We start from the raw sequence: 23,624 nt of genomic DNA on the forward strand, positions 1-23,624 counted from the left end.
ATTGTATTCTCACAGTTTTACTTCAAAATACTTAACAGAAACAAGACGAGTTCTATAACCCATCTACCTTCTTAAAGTAAAAATGTAAAAACAATTATGGGCTAATGTCTTACTGTTTAAATTCATTTCCTTCATCTCTCGACAATGATTGCCTTCCTTCCTAAGTAGTTCTATTACAGTTACCACTCATTCTAAAGCTGTGCTTTTGTTCCTGTGAATTGTTTTATTCTCGTTATAAGAGAGAAGCATGGCCATTTATAAGAGGTTTCATTATATTATTTTCAGAATGTTGGAAGTGTGAGTGGCATCATTTGCTCTTTTCCATCTGTGACACATATGCCATCACTTGTTCATGCCTGGAATGCGTTTTCTAGAGTATGACTTTACTAGAGTATGTGCTAAACTTTAAAATAATATCCTAAATAAATAACTACATAAAACTCCCAGTTGTGATTTTAATGAGCTTTATTCTTTGAGAATTTATTTCTTTCTACTAAACCAAAGAAAAATCAAATTAAAATATTGTGTCTCTATAGAGCATAAGGCACTACACTAATTGCTAGAGGAAACACAAAGATGAACACCACTCAGTTTTTGCCCTCAGAAGAGTTCACATCCATTCTAATGAGAAGAACTAACCCAGTACAAAACAAGTAGTCAGAAGCCTGACTTTTTTAAGTCAAGTAAGATAAGTGACTTAACAGGTCTATTTAAGGAAATTTAGTAGAACTGAGGAGAATCAGGAAGGGCTTTGTAAAAAAAGGTGTCCTGTGAGATGGATTAAGAATGTAGATGTGGGGGCGCCTGGGTGGCTCAGTGGGTTAATGCCTCTGCCTTCGGCTCAGGTCATGATCCTAGGGTTCTGGGATCAAGCCCCGCGTTGGGCTCTCTGCTCCGCAGGGAACCTGCTTTCTCCCCTCTCTCTCTCTGCCTGCCTCTCTGCCTACTTGTAATTTCTCTCTGTCAAATAAATAAAAAAATCTTTAAAAAAAAAAAATTAAGAATGTAGATGTGTCAGAGAATGCTAGCTGCTTACCTAAGCCAATGTTCTTGTCCTTCTGGGCATGCATCTAGATCACAATTCCAGCCTCTCTTATAATTTGGTTAAATGACTGAGTTCTAGCTAATTGAATGGGAACAGCAGAAGTATCATTTCCTCACCTTGCCTATTAGAACGTTGATTCCTTAATGTTCTTTCGTCTTCTGCTTAATTGGAATGAAGATCCCCCTCAGCGTGACTTGGAAGACATCTGTGGAGGAACCTCCAACCTCATAAATGACTCTGTGAAAGAAGCCAACATCGCCAACAGCTTGCTTATTGAATACTGTCACAGAAGCAAGCAAGCAATTTGTGCTTGAACTGTGATACATTTTGGGTTTTCTTTGTGACAGCAGCTAGCTTATCATAATTACTACAGATTAGTAAGATTCTAGTTAGTGGTGTTAGACCCGGGGGTAGGCAGCAATAACCTGGTAGAGCAAAGAACATGCCTGAAGGAGGAAAACTAAACAAATGTGATTTTTAATTATAGTGACCCAGCAGTCTAATTGGACTGTAGTATAAGTCCAAAATAGGAAAATTAAATTGAAAGAAAGATTAAGCCAAGTGAGAAGAACACTCAGATATAGCAAATGCAAATTTTCCCCATTCAAATTCCCACTTATCTGCTGTGGTCATAAATGTATGTTTCCATTTTAACTTTGTCTCTGGAGTACTTGTAATCAAGTACGCATGTCTTGTTCATAGCCTTGTAGCCTTGACTAATTTTGAAAATTTTCCTTTTGTGTTGCTGTATCCACTCCATTCTTTTCCATTTTGACTTGAAGTGCTGAGTTCAACCAATATGATCTAGAGAAATACTTACACATAATGACTGCATGAATATCCAGAAGACTCTCAGGGTAGAACAAGAAGGTGATAAGAGGAACAGAGACAAATTAATTCTTATTTTAATTATCTTCCTCGATTTTGTTTTCTCCTTCTCACTCAGAGGTGAGAGTTAAGCTGGATATATAAGCTTTTTTCCCCCTTCTGGTGTCTAGTGGAATTTTATTTTCCCAAAAGTGTATTTGGAAGAACATAGAGGTTTCAATAGTATTTGCATGAAATGCTTATAAGTGATGCCAATTGGAAATGGTTACTTTTAGTTTCTTTTTAGCACATTATAAATATAAATAGTAAAAACACTAATTGAAACTAATATGTCAGGGTTTTGAGATAAATACTTGAATACATTAATTCACTTAACTTTTATTACAATCTTAGGGGTAGATACTATTATTTTCCCCTAGTCTACTGATAATGAAGGGGAAGCATTGAGGAAAACTCAACTTACTCTAAGGTTCAGAGCTGACAAACAGTAATCAGGATCTAAATTCAGGCCGATCTAACCTAGAAAACCCCAGCTCAGCTCAAAAATACAACTCTGGTGGAACCAGAGACATGCACAGGAATCGGTTTTCTCCTGTAGCACCTATGGTAAAACTGCCTTCCTCATTTTAGTTCCGTTGGGGTCAAGTGATGCTTCTGGGAAGAAATCAGGAAAGACACAAAATGTCATGCAGATTTTCTTTACTCCCTGCTCTCCTGACCGGCTGAACGAAGAGGGAGGACTCGGTCCAGGACTCAGAGGAAGCAATAGAAAGTGGTGATAACATGGTGTATGGAGCCATGATTCCTCAAGCCCATCTGCCAAACACCTGAGGCGAGTTAGAAATAAAATTTTCTTGTATTAAGCACTGATAATTCTGGGTTGTTTGCTATAATAGCTAGCACTAATTGTTTGAACAGTATGCATTGTTTATATTAAGTCAGAACAATTTAAAATTTGAGTTCTTTAACCCGCAGCGTGTTACGTCTACCTTTCTGATGTTTTTCCCTCTTGGGTCATTTTTTTCAGTTATTTCCCTGTTCATATCTTTCATTTAGCATTTTTCATTTTCCCCTTTCATTCAGCATTTTTTTCATCCTGAAAATATCCCTTGGGCTATAAAATCATTAGGTTCTATAGCATGTGTGCTTCGATTGATTTGTTCTTTAGCCACTGTTCTGTTGGAATTATGCAGAACTTTCACGCCCCAATCATTTTTTTTTGTTAACTGATGAGTTAAAGTCCAGTTCCAAAATCTGATGCTATAAATTGTAGTGTATGTGATTATAGTTTGATCTTAAAACCCTTGTCATAATTTCTAGAAATGTGCAAACTCCATAGTTATCAGAAGAATTTGGGGTCTTAAAACATGCTTCTGCCTTTTCCTGTACTTATCTTTCTTTTAGTTGTTTTTAATGGTATAGTGAAGACAGTAGTGAAATACTGAAACCAGAACTGCTTGACAGAGGAAAATAAGAGATAAAACAGACCTCCCGTGCACTCTTTCATGAGCGCACATACATTCAAGTGATTTTTCTGTTCAGGTATTCATTTGGAGGAGTGATTTAAAAAACAAACAGACAAATAAAGCAAGAAAGAAACCTACAAGAACTCTAGACCGCGTGTCCCTAATTTCCATTTGCCTTAACTTTCCCCATAGGAATATGATAACTCACCTAAAGCTGAATTCGAATCTTCTTAGCGTACAGATACATTACAAATGTAAGGTTTTAAAATGCGGTACTGCTAGCATACTAATTTTTAATTACCCAAAGTACAGGACTATTTAACCTTTTAGAGATCATCCCGCCTACTTTGAATAATAACAAATCTGGAGCTACTGAACACCGAACCTAAAAATCTGAGGGTTAGCTGTGATACAAATAAAGCTGCTGGAATAAAGACATGTACAGAGGACTGTGAGAGCGGAAAGGAAGACACATTAGAGAATATTCTAGTAGGTTGATGGCAGTGTCCCAGGCAGTAAAAAAAGAATATCTGTCCGGGTCTGAGATATAAAAAGGAATGGTTTTAAGAAAATAGACAAGGACTATAGTCAAAGTTAGGTCCCATGTGATGTATCAGAAAATGAGGCTACAAACTAATAGAGGTAAATTGTAGGACTTTGTAGCAGAAGCTATATGTTCCCTGCTGACTTCTTTTCCTTGGACTGAGGACACACTCATTCTGCAGCTATTGTTAGCATGGGCCACCCACAACTCATTGTTGCGTTCTTCTCAGGAGGGCTGCACATGGTCTACAAGAATCATTCTGCTCACAAATGCTTGGAAGTTTACACTTTCCCTCCTGGGGAGTGATCCATCGTCAATGGCTGCTATGGAGTAGAAAAAAAAGCCTGGTCTCCTTGTCTTGTGGGGACAATTCTGTGGTGATATCGCTGATCTAGTGGGCTGTACTATTCAGGGTTTGGTGGAGGATTGACTGATCATTATAAGTGATACCGAGTAAGTAGTTTTATGTATGCATTAGACTTATACAATTATGAATAATAAGGAAGAAGTCTATGGAAAACTTTTACCACTGCATCTGTTGGCAAATCCGAAATTGCCAAAAGTCAGCAGATGGACAGTAAGAAAGAAAAGGCAGACGTAAAGTGGGAGAGAACAAGAACACACTGCAACTCATGAAGGCAGACCAGAATCAATGAGCACAAATGGAAAGCCTTGTCTGTCTCCCACTACCTCCAACCTCGATGGTATAGCTGACCAGTAGATGAAGCTGGAGATCTACATCAAGAGCTGTGCCTTCTTCAGCTCCAGGACTCAGAGAAACTGAGACAAAATGTGAACTGGAATTGCTCTGGACCCAGCTGCTATCTCTGGCCAAGCATGAAAGCCAGCAGATCAGGAACCATGGGAGCAATCTGCAACAGCACCTGGTGCCCTCCAAAGTAGAAGAGGTATTGCTTCACTTTTGGAAATTCTTGCAAATTCCATGCATATTTCTCTTGTGGCCAACATTTAAGCCAAAACCATAGAGGGAAGGGGATTCTAGAAAACATAATTTCAACCTAAATACATTGATAAGGTACAGAACCATCTCAAGTTCCCATAATCAGCTGAACAAACATTTTTATCTAGACTTTATGTAGACTTCAGCTGAGCCCACAATTACACTTTGATTCTTCTGCCCATTCAGTTTCCCAATCACAGGCTTCACCTAAAAGTATTTCAGCTTCAAACCACTTGCACAAGAATTCTATTATGGTCTCTACTTCTAGCTAACACAACATAAAGCAGTCCCCATCATGCTAATGGAGACAGGGAGATGTTGATGGCTATTTTTTTTAATTGGAGGTAAGGCAATTAGAGATAATTACTGAATCAAGGTGCTGAAGATTTTAAGGTGCATTAAAAGAAAAAAGAAATATTGCTAATTTAAATTATAAAGTAATACTTCCTGATCACTTAAAATTACTATTTTACATTTGTTGAAGAAACTATTTTTAGAATTAAACATTGATTTCTATCAGTTATCATTTTTCTGCATGCATTAAAAAAGGATTTAATGAAAATAAAATGGTTAATGTAGTTTCAAAATTCTTCATATGAAGCATTCAAAATTGTGTCATTTCTCAACTTGGAGTGGTCAATATCTATGATTTTACATACTGAGTCTTTGTTTGTGCCCTCAAGAATGTTGGTGATACATTTCTTAAAGAACTGATTAAGGCTAAAAAGCCATTAGTGCTCAAAAGCTAAATGTGCAGCTGTGTAAAGTTGGGCTACTTTTTTACCTTCTCTTTAGGAATGTTGTTCTACCGTTATTCTTAGGTTATTATTTTTTCTAAGTCACTGACATCTGTGCAAGTTATGATACTGGAGCATTTGAGGTTTGGGCAAAGAAGACATTAATAACCTCATTATGACTGCCACGTAGCCAGCAGTGATTGGAAGAAGCATTCTGATTGCAAAGAAGTTAAAATATGAAAATTTGAGTGATTAGAATCAATAAACTATGGTACCTGAAGAGGAATTGAAAATGGACAGATAATAATTAGGAAAATAGGCTACATGGCATTTGGGTTAACCTAGACAAAAGATGACAAGACCTGTACTAGAACATTAACTATAAATAAGAGGGGGGATTTGAATTGCATTCAGGATGCAAAACAAGTGTGGATATCAAAGGTAAAAAATCCCAAATGAAGATATGTTTGATTCATATATATTAAAGGTTCTGGAGGTTATTATACCAAAGACACAGCTTTACAAATGGGAATATATATAAAGACTGAAGCTCATAAACATAAAGTTAGAGAAACTTTTGTGATTTTACAGTTCTTAATGAATTTGTAGATTTATACAGATTTAGTTGAATCTGTTGTCAATATTAGGGTGTTAGAGTAACCCCCACACAAATGATTTCCATTTATTAATTAACCACTGATGTTGGGCCTCAGTTTCTGGGCAGACTCTTATCTACAAATAGTTTAGGGAGCCCTGTTCCAAAATAATTTACTTATGAAATATGATAATAGTATTTTACAATTCAGTGCAAATTTGTTCTTCTATTCAGTTATCATTATGATCTAGATTTATTCACTTCCACTTCATGATGAAATAGACAAATTTTACCTTGAAATGTCTCCATTATTTTTTCTTTTTATGCATTTTAGTTATTTAAAGAAAACATCTTATTCGCATTAATAATACCTCCAGATGTGTGTATATGTCTAAATTAATTACCAAACAATACTGCATTGGTTATTTCAATATTTTTATAATAACTAAATTCAACCTTTAAAAATCAAAGACATCATTTGCCATAATATATGCTTCAAACCAGATCATTTGACAAAAACATAATTTTATTGGCAATATCTATTCCCAACACAATTTTTTAAAAAGATTTCATTTATTTAGTTGACAGAGAGAGAGCGATAGAGGGAACAGAAGCAGGGGGAGCACAAGCAGGAGAGCTGTGCAAGGAGCCCGATACAGTCCTCAATCCCAGGACCCTGGAATCATGACCTGAGCCAAAGGCAGACGCTTAACGACTGAACCACCCAGGGGCCTCAAATATGACTTTTTATTTAAAGAGAGAGAGAGAGAGAATCTTAAGCAGGCTCCATGCCTGAGATCTCACAACACTGAGATCATGACCTCAGCTGAAACCAAGAGTCAGACACTTAACCCGCTTAGCCACACAGACGCCCCTGTAAGATATGATTCTTTGAAGAAACCGCATGATCAAAATTTAGAACACCAAATTTATTGTTGGTTAATATATTAAGACAGGGTGGAAAATGTAGGTCTCCTCTTATCCCCTCATATCATTTATGATTACAACCATAGGTGAGGGAAGTAGACACAATCTTGAAGAACTAAGCTGAATAAAGCCTCATGTTTAGAATTTGTCAGTTCCTGGAGCTATCATTCAATTGCTTGCAAAGATAAGCTGTAACGCATCTGTTAAAAATCAAATGATTTCCATCTGTCGCCACATGCGTGTGTCATGCATATATTTATGTCAGTGTTTTTTTAATTCTCATAATTTCAAACATACAAGAAAGTGGTGTCATAAACCCATATACTTCCAGCTTCAGTATTACCAACATTTAGTCATTCATAATTTAATACAACATTTTCTATTAAAATTATTATTAACTACCACCACCACCATTTGAAGATCAGCGTTACGTGCTAGTATATCAGTGAAAGTGGAAAAAAACTCACCAATTTAAGTGGGAAAGAAGGTTACTTGATAAAAATAAAATACAGAAGGATCAAAAAATTCTTGGTTATAAAACATTCAGGGACACTGCCAAAAATTACAGTAGAGCTTCACCACTGAAAATCAACTGTCGCTTCCATCTTTACCATAATCTTGCCAAATAAATTTGACATAGACCTTTATTCTACAAGACTCTAGCCTCGGTGATGTGATGAGCAACATTTAGTGCACATGCCTCTGCATAGCTTCAGGAGAGACTAGAGAAACTGGTAACTAGCTTCTGTGGTGGGAGGTATTCTAGGAATCACAATGTGGAATATTTCTAAACTACAGAAAACTAGTGCAGATGCTGGAAGATGAAAGAGGAGTACTAAGCATTTCATTCAGGCATCAGACACTGAGCTACATATTTTACATGCATTCTTAGTCAAATTTGCCTAGAAGTCTCTTATCCTCACTTGAGACAGAAAGTGATTAAAGTTAAACAACTTTCCCAAGGTTATACAGCCACTAAATAATGAAACTTGGATATCAATAAAGGTCTATCTGTTCCACAGTCTGTGTTAACGACTGCACTGATTTTAAATTAAAAGAGACTATTTCCAAAAGCCATCTGCTGCAATCAAATTCATCATCTTACAATAAGACAGTGACAGTCAAGGAGAATGTTCAAGTGACTTGTCCAAAGTCCCATCACAAGCAACCCCAAAGCAGATTACCTGAAAGGAGTTTGGTAAATGATTGTGCCCACAATTAGGCATGCAGCCTATTGACTGTGGGGAAACTGGTATCCCCAAATTCAGAGTCCATCCTAACTATTAAATTTATTCTAGAATTTATTCAGGATACCAGAACTGTAAGCTAGATAAAATGTCTAAAACAAACAAGCAACCCAAACTCCAGAGAACAAAATAATAATGGCACTCAGCCAGAGATTGACAGAAAGCAAGACATCCATCTCTTCCCAAGGAAGAACACTTGATTTGTTGCTGCAGTTGCTTGAAATCAATCCCAGACATTCAGACTGACAAGAACAACTCCATAAAGAATCAATACAATTTAATGAAGCTTATATACTTGAAATTATGTTAGGGGTTTTCTATACTCCTGCGTTCACATACCTATAGATATATATTAATACACCTGTAGAAGGCTAGAGGCATACATAAAAATGGAAAAAAATTATCTGAGATTTGTTGGTCCTAAGAAATTTTCATTATCAAAATTATATGTGCAAAGACTTCTTTTTCCCATTTTCTTGAAGGACCCATGTTTAGATAAGGTAAAATAAAACTAAGAAAAAAATTTTAAGTATCTTACAAAATTGTCAGTCATATTGTTATAAACTATATTTATATTTTTTTGCACTTATTGAGTTACTTACGATGGAGGGAATAGTTCTAGAAATGAAATTTTGAAGTATAAAGAAATCCATTAAAGCTTCTGGTTCCATTTTTCCCTCTGGGTTTATAGAAAACTACACTGTGACAGTTGTATATGAAAAGAACTATTCTCCCACATATTATTTCATTAATATTTTCTAATATAATAAATATTAGATGAGTTTTAAATAAGTAATTCTTTGATTTCTATTGGGGTAACATATTTTATATATGTGATATGGTATTCACTTGAATTGTGTGTTTATGTCCTTTTCCATTTTTCTGACAGAGAGCTAGTGTGTGTGTGTGTTTTATTGTTGTTTGAGAACATTCTGTTTATCAAGAAAAATATATATTTGCTATATACTGCAACATTTTTTCTATTTGTTTATTTGGCTGTTATATGTTTATTTTCCTCTTATATGTTTGTTTATATATTTTAATTTTATATAAAGATTTTTTTTGTAATTGATTTTTTTATTTTTTTTCCAATTTATTTATTTTCAGAAAAACATTATTCATTATTTTTTCACCACACCCAGTGCTCCATGCAAGCTGTGCCCTCTATAATACCCACCACCTGGTACCCCAACCTCCCACCCCCCCGCCACTTCAAACCCCTCAGATTGTTTTTCAGAGTCCATAGTCTCTCATGGTTCACCTCTCCTTCCAATTTACCCAAATTCCCTTCTCCTCTCTAACGCCCCTTGTCCTCCATGCTATTTGTTATGCTCCACAAATAAGTGAAACCATATGATAATTGACTCTCTCTGCTTGACTTATTTCACTCAGCATAATCTCTTCCAGTCCCGTCCATGTTGCTACAAAAGTTGGGTATTCATCCTTTCTGATGGAGGCATAATACTCCATAGTGTATATGGACCACATCTTCCTTATCCATTCATCCGTTGAAGGGCATCTTGGTTCTTTCCATAGTTTGGCGACCGTGGCCATTGCTGCTATAAACATTGGGGTACAGATGGCCCTTCTTTTCACGACATCTGTGTCTTTGGGGTAAATACCCAGGAGTGCAATTGCAGGGTCATAGGGAAGCTCTATTTTTAATTTCTTGAGGAATCTCCACACTGTTCTCCAAAGAGGCTGCACCAACCTGCATTCCCACCAACAGTGTAAGAGGGTTCCCCTTTCTCCACATCCTCTCCAACACATGTTGTTTCCTGTCTTGTTAATTTTGGCCATTCTAACTGGTGTAAGGTGATATCTCAATGTGGTTTTAATTTGAATCTCCCTGAGGGCTAATGATGATGAGCATTTTTTCATGTGTCTGATAGCCATTTGTATGTCTTGATTGGAGAAGTGTCTGTTCATATCTTCTGCCCATTTTTTGATGTGTTTGCCTGTTTCGTGTGGGTTGAGTTTGAGGAGTTCATTATAGATCCTGGATATCAACCTTTTGTCTGTACTGTCATTTGCAAATATCTTCTCCCATTCCGTGGGTTGCCTCTTTGTTTTTTTGACTGTTTCCTTTGCTATGCAGAAGCTTTTGATTTTGATGAAGTCCCAAAAGTTTATTTTCGCTTTTGTTTCCTTTGCCTTTGGAGACGTATCTTGAAAGAAGTTGCTGTGGCTGATATCAAAGAGATTACTGCCTATGTTCTCCTCTAGGATTCTGATGGATTCCTGTCTCACGTTGAGGTCTTTTATCCATTTTGAGTTGATCTTTGTGTACGGTGTAAGAGAATGGTCAAGTTTCATTCTTCTACATATAGCTGTCCAGTTTTCCCAGCACCATTTATTGAAGAGACTGTCTTTTTTCCACTGTATATTTTTTCCTGTTTTGTCGAAGATTAATTGACCATAGAGTAGAGGGTCCATATCTGGGCTCTCTACTCTGTTCCACTGGTCTATGTGTCTGTTTTTATGCCAGTACCATGCTGTCTTGGTGATCACGGCTTTGTAATAAAGCTTGAAATCAGGTAACATGATGCCGCCAGCTTTATTTTTGTTTTTCATCATTTCCTTAGCGATTCGGGGTCTCTTTATAAAGATGTTCTTAACACATGGTCAATTCTAATACCTTCTCATTAAAGATCCTGGCAGTAATGTTAAAATTTGGAAAAGTTTTCCCTGTCTCTTATGTAAATATCCATTTTCTTATATTTTCTTCATGATTTTGTAAGTTCATTTCTCATTTAAAATTCTAATTTTTATAGAAAATTCACTTTTATTTCAGCTATATATTTGTATGTGTGTATACTGCATATAATTTGCACTTTCCCAAACTGGCCATTTGTCAACCCATTTATCACATATCATTATTATCAAAATTTTCCATTTCTCCATCTTCTGTCTACTAAATTGTTAATTATGCATTTTGGGGGATACCCTAAATATTGCAACAAACATTCTCAACTTTTTACAATCTTATTAGTTCTTATGGATAATTACATCTTCAGTAATACTAGTATCTGCTTCTAAAAAATTATGAAACTAGGTGGCTTTGAAGAATTTGTATAACTTTTGGGCATCCAGACTGCTGAATGTATGTTTTGTTTTCATTAGTTTTAGGTTTTTTTTAAAGTAGTGTAATAATATCAGTGAACTATAGAGCAGAATAAAAGATAGATTGTTTTCTCCATGGAGAAAACATGTACCTGTTAAAATCTGAAAGTCAAAAAGCTATTCCATCCAAAAGTCACTAACTAGTCAATATATGTGGGAGCTCATATAGTAAATGGGTATATCAGCAGTGTCTTTACTGCTTAAAACTCTAGGGTAAGAAGGGCATCTATGCTGAAGGAGACAAGAGCTTCCTCAATATGAAATTAATAGAAGTATAGGAGACTGATCAAGTAAAAAATATATTGTCAGAGAAGAGAGTTACAAATATGATAAAGGGAATGACTACAACAATCTCTGTGTGGTTGGTTTAGAATTAAAGATTTTCAGTGTGAATTCACAGAACAAAATAATAGAATGAAGGAAAGGAGGAAGAGAAGAATTAAAGGAGGGAGGGAAAGAGAATGAAAGAAAGAGAGAGAAAAAGGAAAAGAAAGAGCTTATATTGTATAGTTTAGTACTGATCCCTGAGAAGATCTCAAAGTAGGGACCAATTATAAAATAAGATCATCTAACACCTGTATCTGCTTCTGAATAACATTCTCTACTAAGAGAAACTAGAGTTTCTTGGATAAATGGCTGATTATAGGGCTGCCACAGGAAAGTACAAGATAAGCCTGTAAGTAAGGAAGTACTCAGAGAATGACAGAAATATGTTGATCCAATCTCCTTTTGCTGCATGACAAACCACTCCAGATTCAATGGTTGAAACAATTTATTACTATTTCTTATGGTAGTAGCAGCTCAGCTGGGTGGTTATTGCTTAGGATTTTTCAAGTGACTGCAAACAAATGGCAGCTGGTAGTAGAATCATCTGAAGGTCTAACTAGACTAGATGTCCAAGATGGTGCACTCAAATGACTGGTAATTGGTGGGCCTTGTTTAGGAGCTCAGCTTGGGTTGAATGCCTACACATGTCTTTTCCATGTGACATACCAAGTGGTTTCTGCATTTTGAGAGGACATAGTCTAAAAGCAAGCATTTCAAGAGAACAAGGCAAATCTATGAGACTTGTTATGACTTATCTTGGAAGTAATGTAGTGTCATTTGTGCTGCATTCTGTGAGTCACCAAAGACAAACTCAAATTCAATGTGGAAGGAAACTATACAAGTGTGTGAATACCAGGAGGCATCATGGTTCATAGGCAGGCCATCTAGAGATCACAGTCTGCCCTTCAATGACTTATATCTCTCCTATCAGCAAAATATACTAATCCACCCCAATGACCACCCCCCACCCTCTCTCCAAATCTCACTTGAGATAGTATCAGGTTCAGGTTTGGTATTTTGGTGCAAATAGTCCTTAAAGGTGGTTCTTCAGTTCGTTTCCTAAAATGCAGGTCTCCAGCATGACAAACACTAGTTTAGGTAAAATAATGCATTTAACTGATTGACCTTATAACACCAGAATCACATATTATAAAGTGAAAGTTTAATTAGATATATTTAAGAAAAATAAAATGGTGTAATGGCAAAATAATAGAGACTTTAGAAGTAGATTAGAGGTTGGTAAACTTTTCTATAAAAAGTCCAACAATATTTTAGGCTTTGCAGGCTACATACATTGTCACATACTCTTTTTTTTTTCTTTTCTTTTTATAACCCCCCAAAATGTGGAAATCAGTCTGAGCCTATGAGCTGTATAGAAAGAGGCCAAGAGCCAGATTTGACCTGTAGACCATTGTTTGCCCATCTCTGTGGGCAAACAATTAATAGAGCAATAATTAGTAGATACAAGGATTATGAAAGAAATATAACAACTTTGATTATAGGAAGTGTGTTTTAAAAATAAATATGCTGTGCTTATGAGCCAATTTCTATCTTAAATATTTCTTGGTAGTATATGAGATCCATATCTCAAATATATAGAGGCTGAACATATATCCTGTTATTATAAAATCCTTAAGTCAAATTACGATTTATAGCAATTATAAAATTAGATGCTATAGTTCCTCAGCAAAGTGCTCCTTCAGGTTTTTAGAGAATTGAAAAGGCAAATGTAAGGGTAATACATTCTAATATCAATCCCAACCATAACACTTTCTGTGATGTATTTCTCCAATGTATATAATTTGCTTTCATACTACTCCCTGTTTAGTTACTAAATATTTCACTTGAACTGCCGAGGGCTGTTCATCTACCCGGCAGTGTGCTGATGAAGCAGATGCTAATTGTGCTTGGTCATCATGCTCCTGGACTTTCTAATGGACAAACTCTGAAAGTTATTCATGCAAGGACTGGCATTTTCCTATTTGTTATTGAACCTGGAGTTAACCGACTGCTTCCTGAGTTTTAAGAACTAAACGGTCGGAAGGAAAAGCTTCTCAAAATTGTCTGTCGCGATGGAAATCAGTTCTAAATACAATTACTCATAGGTTTTCACAGAGTTTGACTTCATGTCAGTGTAAAATTCTTTCCTCTGAGAGAAAGGGACAGATGAATGATGAGGAGCACAAAAGACCTTACTTGTTATTATCAGATCAAGAATCAGTGGGTTTCTCTTGAGGCAGAGTAGCATTGGGGTTAAGAGCACCGGCCCCAGAGGCTGAAGACCTGCATTCAAAACTTGTCTCTGCAGTTCTGCTATGTGGGAGAAATTGGGCAAATTATGTCTTCCACGTCCTTATCTGTAAAATAGGAAAACAAAAGTATCTTCACAGGATTCTTGAGAGGATTCCATGTGTTAATAGAGAAAAACCTTGTATAAGGGTGCCTGAACTTTCACAGTTTAAAAAGGGGGAAAAATTATAAACTAAAATGGCCTTGGAGGGTTTTCCAGATTGCAGTCATTCATGAATGGCTTTTATGATTTCCACTATTCCTATGTTCCACCTTCTTGAAATTTCCTCTGAACAAATATTATATATATTGTTATTTAACTGATATTTTTCTGTATATGCTAGTAAAACATAGTTTAAATGGAAGCTTAATATCCTATTTCTAAGAGAAAACTGGTATTCTTGACATAGATACAAGGTAGCAAACAAATTTTAAAAAACAATGGCTATTATTTCCAACTGCTAGATAATGTTAACTGCCAAATGCACTGAGCTCTCTCTTTGCTTCCTCACTGATTAAAAGAAACATTCAGTGTTAGAGTGATGTTAAAAACAAGTTAGAACCAAACTGAGGTCTTCTGTTTGATAACATCAGAAAAAGTGGAAGGAAGTAAGAAAGGGAATAACTTTCTAAACTAAATAATTCATATTCTTTTAATGTTTTTCTATGTGCCACTTAAAATGATATCTCCAGCACTTCAGAAAACATTACTATGCAGGAAACTTTACGGAGAATTTAAAAAGACCCTTAGACTTTCATTGGATCCTAGTATGAGGATAGAGTTCAGATAAATACCGTTTCAACTTAATAATCTAGAAAAAGGAACAGTGTATGCAAATGCACCAAATCAGGTATGCTGCATTGTTATTAAATCATTGGGTTTGTGAGGGGGTAAGATAGTTGGAGAGCTCTGTCAGTCATATTGCACAGGGCTTTGAACTCCAGGCTAAGTAAGGCAGACTATAAGCATAAACACCATGGAAAGATTCTGAGGTCAGGGTAATAGCCACAGTTTATAAGGCTCAATTCAACACAGCATAGAACATGAACTCAAGAAGGTTAAGACCAGGATGCAGGAACACCAGTGCCTTGGTAGTTACTGTAGCAATAAAAAGGAATCTACACATGTTTGTCATAAAAGGAAAAGTTGAGAGGCACCTGGGTGGCTCAGTCAGTTAAGTGTCTGCCTTCAGCTCGGGTCATGATCCCAGAGTCGTGGGATGGAGTCCTGAATCGGGCTTCCTGCTCGGTGGGGAGCCTGCTTCTCCCTCTCTGTCTGCATACTGCTCCCCCTGCTTGTGCTCTCTCTCACTCTGTCAAATAAATATATAAAACCTTAAAATTAAAAAAAAAAAAGAGAGAGAGAGAGAATAAGTTGAGGAGAAAAAGTAAGGAAGAGAAGAAAATGATATGTACCACGTTTCGGGGATAGATGACATGGAAACTGCTGGCGCCATGACAATAAAGGAAAATTCAAAGAGAACAGGGCTAAAGGGAAACGTAATTTTTAGTCTTAACATCATTAGATTTGAGAGGATGATGTGGTATTCAAGTGTGTATCTTCAGGGACAGATTTTACATATACATGTTAACACAAATAGAGGTATTAGCCTAGAAAACACGGTACAGGATAAACAGTATAGGAAAGAAGAAGAGAGAGAGCACTTAAGGTGTGGGGTGGGAATAGTGACCAACGCTAATGCTGGAGCTGGTCTGACCAGCAGAGCGGTGGAAGGACAGAGACGTTAGCATCTTGCTCAGTGTCTTGAGACCAAATAGGGGAAAAAGAAGCTCAAAAGAAGATCAGATTCTCAAGTGTTTAGCGCTACAGAGAGGTCAGGCAGATTAAGAAAATTTAAAACATGGATCTGACAAATAAGAAGTCATTAAGGTCCTTAGAAGACATAGCAATGAAGGCATATAAAGATTAAAATAGGTAATAAATGAGAGAAAAGAGAGACAGGACATATAAACTATCAAACACGACCAGTTACTTGCATATCAAAGTTTTAGCTGCCAAACTGAAGTTCAGGTCCCCAGTAGGGAAATATTGAAAATAATTATACACATTTTCATCAACTAATCTGATACCTTGCAAATGGGAAGTTGTCAACATTTCATCATGAATTGATTGATTGATTAATTCACTCATTTAACTGATATTTATTGAGAATTTACATATGCCTCTCACTCTGTTAGCTATAGAGTTACAACAGACCTGCCCCCTCCACCAGGGTCTCCCAGAGTATTAGAGGAGACAGCATTATAACCAATTAATTGACCAATTAATTACAATGTGTGAGGGTCCCCAAGAAGGTTATATCATCTTTACAGTGAAAGACCCCAACTCTGTGTCTAGAAAGCTAAGTGAAAGCTTCCTGGATAACATCTCTTATTAAAGGTATCAGAAAAACTAGTAGTAATTGAAGAATCGTCAAGAAAAAAACTAAATTTTTAAAAAGTCACGTTTTCCTCAGGGAAACCCTTTCCTCCAAGACTTTCAGAACTGCCTCTGTATCTACTTCCCTTCTTGGTTGTCCTTCCCCAAAGACGAAAATTTTCAACATCAGGGGCTCCTACGTGGTACAGTTGGTTAAGTGTCTGATCCTTGGTTTCAGCTCAGGTCCTGATCTCAGGTTCATGAGATTGAGCCTCCAAGTCGGGCTCCGTGCTCAGCATAGAGTCTGCTCGAGTTTCTCTCTTGACTCCCCCTCTGAGCTTTCTTATTCTCTCTATCTCTCAAACAAATAGAAAGTTTCCAACATCGAAACCAAAGATCCAATATATAAATCATATTCAGTGACCCCGTCACAGCTTATAATCTCACACAGGCTGTGCTCTTCCTTTTCAAAGTAATGCACCTACTTGTTGAATAGCAAAGAAAAGACTTTGTGAGTTCATGGGGCAGATAGTTGTTTTTTAAAACTAAGTCAACAGATGACAATAGGTTGCTAAGTGATTATGTAGTTTGTTATCCATTCATACAGGGACTAATTTGAAAGCAGGGAAGTAGGTTTGTATTGGAAATTGATAAAATTATATGCAGAGATGAAATATCAAATACTTTGCTCTTGATGGTAGTTTCGATTGCAGTTGCAAAGACACATAAATTCTCAATGGTACTGCATAGCCACATGCAGGCACTTTCTCCCTAACCCTTTAAATGCTGCCATGTGGATGAACTGATTTGGGAATCCCTCACCTTCCCCACATTTTCCTTTAGCATCAAAATACTCTGGGTTTGGCTTATTAGTCTAGTATAATTAAAGAAATTAAAAGAAGCAGACTTGAACTCCCATTCAAAAAACTCGATTTGTATTATTATTATGAAAGATATCTATTCTTTAGAAGGCACAAGCTTCAGGTTATTTGAAAAATGCTATGAACATATCTTGTTTAAGACTATTAGTATGCCTTTGATCACTTCAGATGCTGCGAACAGGTCTTGGACAGCTCATATAGCTGGTAGGATCAAGCCCAAACTTCTTTGACCTAGAACCACAGTCCGCCAGGCAAACTTGAACACAACATTTCAAGTACACATCCCAGGGCTCCTGTCCTGCCATCTCTTAACACCAATTTTGTTGTTTCTAGCTTCAATGATGAGTTTAATTTCCCTTTGTATCTGGTCAAATCCCCCCGAACTTCCCCATACACTTAAACTCAAATTTCGCCACAAAATCTTTTCAGTCTATTCCAATTCAAAATGACCTCTCTCTCTGAACTTCTGAATTTCAATTAGCTATACCATTTGGTGATGGAAATAACAAAATCATGAAGCCCTTTACAACAGTAAAACAGTAGCTAACTTTTATTGAGTGGGGATTTCTGATGACCCACCTTCTTCCCCAGGCCTTAGCTTCTTGCAGTTCTGTTCCCCCTCCTTTACCCTCCCTTTTATTGCTCATATCTACAAAATCCCGTTCAATTTGTGGACCAGGTTTTTAAAAAAGGTTTGTCTTCTATAAAACCATGCCCAAGAACTCTCTTTTATCCCCAAATACTTATTAAAGTATTATTTTAAACCACTGTTTAAGACAAACTCTGGGGATAGCTGCTTAAAGTTATATAAACTATATAATTTTATATTTTAAAATTGTAAACTATATATTTTATAATGATATATAATTGTATTTAAAATAAGCAATTATGTCTTATGTATATATAAAATATACAAGTATATATAATTATAAATAATAAGTTATATAATTATATATAAATTAAATATATGGAATGAATTGTCTTTAATTATAAATAATAAATTATGTAATAATCAATTCATATATAATAGCTAGTTTAATGCACATATATGTGCATATAATAAATTCATATATAATAGTTTAATGCACACACACACACACACACACACACATATATATATATTCACTTCTTAGAACTGTTCAAATAATAGCACAAAAGCAAACACCTCTCACCTATCAAGCTTTTATTACAATTATAGTGCTCACTCCTCTCCAATTGATGACCCTCCATGAAATGAAGAAAAGAAAGTTTTCTTAGGGACCTTTGTCTCTACCTAACAATGGACCCCCTAAACAGAAAACACAAACCCGTAATGTAGCTTAGAAACTTTCTAACCACAGGATGACACTTCTTCCCTCAAACCAGTGCTGAGATGAATCTGTCTCTCCATTCGATTTAATTACCAAGGCTTGTTCAGGGTTTTTCCAGAGGCAGGTAGTTTTGTTTTGGAGCAATGGGCTACAGAGGTGACATAAGTGGATTTATATAAGGGGATAAATCTGGACAAAACAGTACACAGCAGTTCAATTAACCTGTTTCGGGGAGCCTAATGTAATTGCAGAAATGCAATCACTTCAGCTGAGGTTATAAGGTTTGAAACTAACTTTATTATCTGAGGTTAAATGCATCAGTGCTAGATGTTCCTTCAGCAGCTTAACTCAGTACAAAACTAACCATCAAACAGCTGAGTAATAATTGACAATAGAAGAGTCTAGTAGCTGTCTAGACTCCCAAAATTAAACCGTAATAATAATATTTAGAAAACTGAAATCAATAAACATTCTTTCAATTTTTGCTTTTTGATTTTAATATATTAAAGAAAAGATTAAGGAACAAGGAGCAGGAGTTAGGATAAACGTCACCAAGTGTCAGATTTAGGGAAGACACGTTTGATTGGGTATACGTATAATTATTTATGTGACCGGAGAAATGTTCACTTCTCCCCATAAGTAGAAAGATCTGTTTCTAAAACAGAAAATCTGAAAAGAGATGGGGCATTTTACAAAATGAATTATCACTCCCTTTGCATGTGGATTATACCATTTCTCAGCCTAGAGGGCTATCTTAACCTTTTAGTGTTTCAGACAAGGTGATTTTGTAAGCAGAATCATCAAAGAACAGGGAGGACCTAGTCATGCACCTAACCAGCTGCATCAAACGGGCACCCCAGGCAAGATTTTCCAGGCAAGAGCTACTCCTATACCACCACCTAGGGGTAGAGATGGGTAGAGACCCCATCTTGCCAGCTGCATTTTTTCTAGAGGTTTAAGTTCCCATGTAATAATTGATTTCTTTATAATAACAATAAACCCTTATGAAGCACATACTTCCTACTCATTTCATTTGTGACTCCTAACAATGCTCTAAGCTAAGTTCATTCTCATGTCATTTACAGATATGGAAAATTCAGTGACTTGCATAAGTTCACATGGCTAGTAAGTGGGATCTGAACTCAGTTCTACAGTAGTCTTGTTTTACACAGCTGCACACAATTCCACTAAAATGGCCTAGAAAAATAAATTCTTTTTTGTTGTGGTTTCCAAAAGAATCCAGGGAGTACTTTTTTCACCCTCATCTAAAGTTTATCTGATATCAAGTCAGAAGTTAAAATGTGGGAGATAAATATTACTTATGTGAGACATATGATAAGACACATTATTCATTTTTCCTTATGAATGAATGAGATTAATTCACTAAATGCAAGCAAATATAAATAAAAATAAATGCAAGATACAATTTTCACTTTCTTGATTTGCAATTTAGAAAGCTTAATAATAAGATTTTGAAGGAAATAAGTATTTGTATCATCGTTGGTGATAGTATAAATCATAATTTTTTTGTAGGGCAATTTAACAATAACTATCAAAATGTAAAATAGATATTATCATTGACTCGGGATTTTCACTTCATTTATTTTTTTTTATTTTTTAAAGATTTATTTATTTATTCGATAGAGAGAGCAAGTGTAGTGGCAAAGAGAGAGGGAGAGAGGAGAGAAGCAGAGCCCAATGAGGGACTGGATCTCGGGACCCAGAGATGACAACCTGAGCCAAAATTCAGAGTTGCTCATTTAATCGACTGAGCCACTCAGGATTTTCATCTTAATGATTTACTTTACGTGTGTGTATGTAAGCACATGTACATGTATGTATCTACACACATTGTATGTGCACGCATATATATGTATACATACACATAAATATATATGTGTACATACACACAAATATGTTTGCACTAACATTGTTTTATTAACAATAACTTTGAGAATAAACAGAAATGTCTGTCATTTGAAGAATGATTAAATAAATTATGATCTATCCACACACTGGTGTATTTCCAAAATAAATAATTAAGGGGGGAAGCCCCAATAAAAATCTACATAAATTTAATAAAATACCTTTTGCTAAAAAAAGGAGGCATATACACATTTTTTATAAAAGTTATGAAAGAAAATGAGAATAATGTTTACATTTGAGGACAGGGATCACAAGAGTGTGGGAAAGATGCTTATTTCTGGTGCAGTACTCAATCTGTACAATCACGAGTGGTAGCTGTGTTCATATATTACTCCCTTGCTAGTGTCACTTACTTACAACAATATTTTTCATAATGGATCTTTAAGTTTGTCGCAGATTCCATGATCTGCTATCCAGCAGAGATAGGATATTTCATTCTGTGTTAGACTGTTAATATTTGCATTTCTCGAAGTTTATGGACTATGTAATCTGACGAGACTAATAATTTCACTTCTTGGACTGGGAAGCACATCATGGCATTTAACAATCCTAGGCATGAAATGGTTAGAAACAGCTGCCGAGCCCTAAAGTAGAAGAAGCGCCTGAGTGTTTCAAAATATACCTTCAAATAAACCTTTACACAAAGCCATTAGATATGATTGCTTCCAGTAATACTCCCAACGACATCCGGCAATGTTCACTCCTAGACGTGTCACAAGAGAATTTCTAGAACTACATCTCCACTTGTTTTGGTTTTTGCTTTCATGTCTTGCACAGAAAATGCCCCTATAGACTTTACTCCATGAAACCCTGAAAAGAACATCACCAGAACTGACATAAAAGACTGTGTATTAAGGATAGTCCTTTAAATCGTAATCGCTATTGGGTAAACATTTTCTTGCTACTCAGCAGAAAACCAAGTTTCCTTAAGAAGTAAAAGCTCGCAAACACATTTGGATAACCGATGAGGCAAATTCTTTCACACAGCAGAGGGAGTACTTGGAACCTAGATCTGCCAGAATTTGTTCCACTTTGTAGTTTGTTATCTGCCATCGCACACTCCCTAGAAGAATCCATCATCTTGATAGACTACAGACATGATTTATGGGATAATAATAAAGGAGAAAATCTGAGAAATGGATTTCTTTCTTATTTCTCCTTTTGGAGAAAAATAGAGAAATTTAAATTGTCAAATTACTTTGAGGAAAAAAATAGAGGTTTGTGATGATGATGATCAGGATGGATGTCAAGGGAGGTATGCTTGAGAAACAGAAGAAATTAATGCTTTTGATAGAAACTTCTAATTTAAATAAAACTAGCCATCCTTTATCTATTCATTGAGGGTTTTAATTGAAAGCAATGACAGTGAACTACAGTACTGGAAGTCTAGATGGCAGATCTTCGAAGACGCTCCCGGGAGGCAGTTACCACATGCTCCGCGCCATGCTAGTTAAATTTCCTCCAAGTTACGCGAGAATATTTAAGAAAAAGAAAAAAAATTGAAAGAGCATTCCAAGAGAGTAATTTTAATTGACTGCTAGGGAGTCTTTTTAATCAGCAGCTTGGTAAGTAGTCAGAATAGAAGCTGAGTCATTGTCAATCGTTAATGATGTTAACTTTCTGAAAGATTAATCACAAGGAACCTAATTTCACAGAATAAAATACCATAGAGTAAAAGGCAGTTGTTTGTTCCTTGTACCTCTCCAAACCAGCAAAACAATGCTGAGACCTCACAGTCCGAATAATCCAATCCAAGTATCAGCCTTCAAGGCTCAGATAAAAGTTCACAATCTCTTTCATGCCTTCCAGATGCCTAAGGGCAAAATAAGCCTCCTCACCTCTGAATTACACAGAAAACTCTGGGCTTCCCCGACCCATCCACCCACCCATCTGCGGACACTGCATATATACATATATGTTAATTATCATACATATGTAAATTTGCCTAGTTCAGTCTTTACCTTGTAAGATGCTGGCGCTGGGTAACGTCTGTGGGCCTCTGCACAACTTCCATCCCTTCTGTGCCTTGCAATTGTGTGGCAACTTCCATGAACCATGGAAGACTCCTTTCCCTCTGGATTCCTGTTCTAGTTCACCAGGCTTCCACCGGGCAGGACACACAGGAGAGCAGGAAGATAGAGACTTTGGATATTGTTTCATTCTCTAACATCAGATTTCTGGTTGGATGGATCCCCTTCCATGGCTTCAGCTGTCATCCCTCTAGTCCTACGAGCAGGTCTGATCTTCCCACCACTGCAAATCCCTGGTCTTCACAGATTCTGGCTTGCTCTCCTACCCCTGTCCATATTTAATCGGCAGTTCGTGCATCATACGTTCTCAAACTCTTCTGAGTGTGCCATCCATTTCCTCCTTCAAACCTGGCAGTTTCTTCCCAGACAGCAGAATTTAGGTGTTCATTAACGTTATGCTCCCAGTGTTTAACAATGCCCGGAAGAGAGTGGGCACTCCGTAAATACTTTCGGAAGGCAGGAATGAATTAATGAAAACAGTACTAGGGTAGCTACTGTGTAAAAAATATAAACAGTGCTTATTGCAATGAAGCTTACAATCTAAGGAGCAAAACAATACACAGGTGCAGAAATTCAAATCACTATTCAAAGCTACACCTGGTAAGTAATGAATCACAAGCCTCCATGCTCAAATTCCAGAAACGGTGTAATTCTTTACTATCAGTAGGAAAAAGCTACCCAACACTGGGTAAAATATATGTATTTCTACATATTAACATTCACCAACCTCACAAACTTCCCAGAAGGTAAACCAAGTAAGATAAAAACAACAACAATCCGATACTACTCTGCCTCAGGGGTGTGCTGGCAGCTTTGATTAGTTAATATTTATAAGGCACTTTGAAGATGAAAAGTGCTAAACATTATCTAACAGCCCTGTAAATGCAAATGTGTCAGGTCTTGTGAAATTTAACAGAAATTAGAGAGTGACAAACTACTCACAAATAAAAAATACTCAACTAATGCTTTGCATTTAAAGAGGCCAGATGGGGAAGAAAAGACATTTCC

The sequence above is a fragment of the Neovison vison genome, chromosome 6 (assembly GCF_020171115.1).
Source record: "Neovison vison isolate M4711 chromosome 6, ASM_NN_V1, whole genome shotgun sequence".
NCBI lineage: Eukaryota > Metazoa > Chordata > Mammalia > Carnivora > Mustelidae > Neogale > Neogale vison.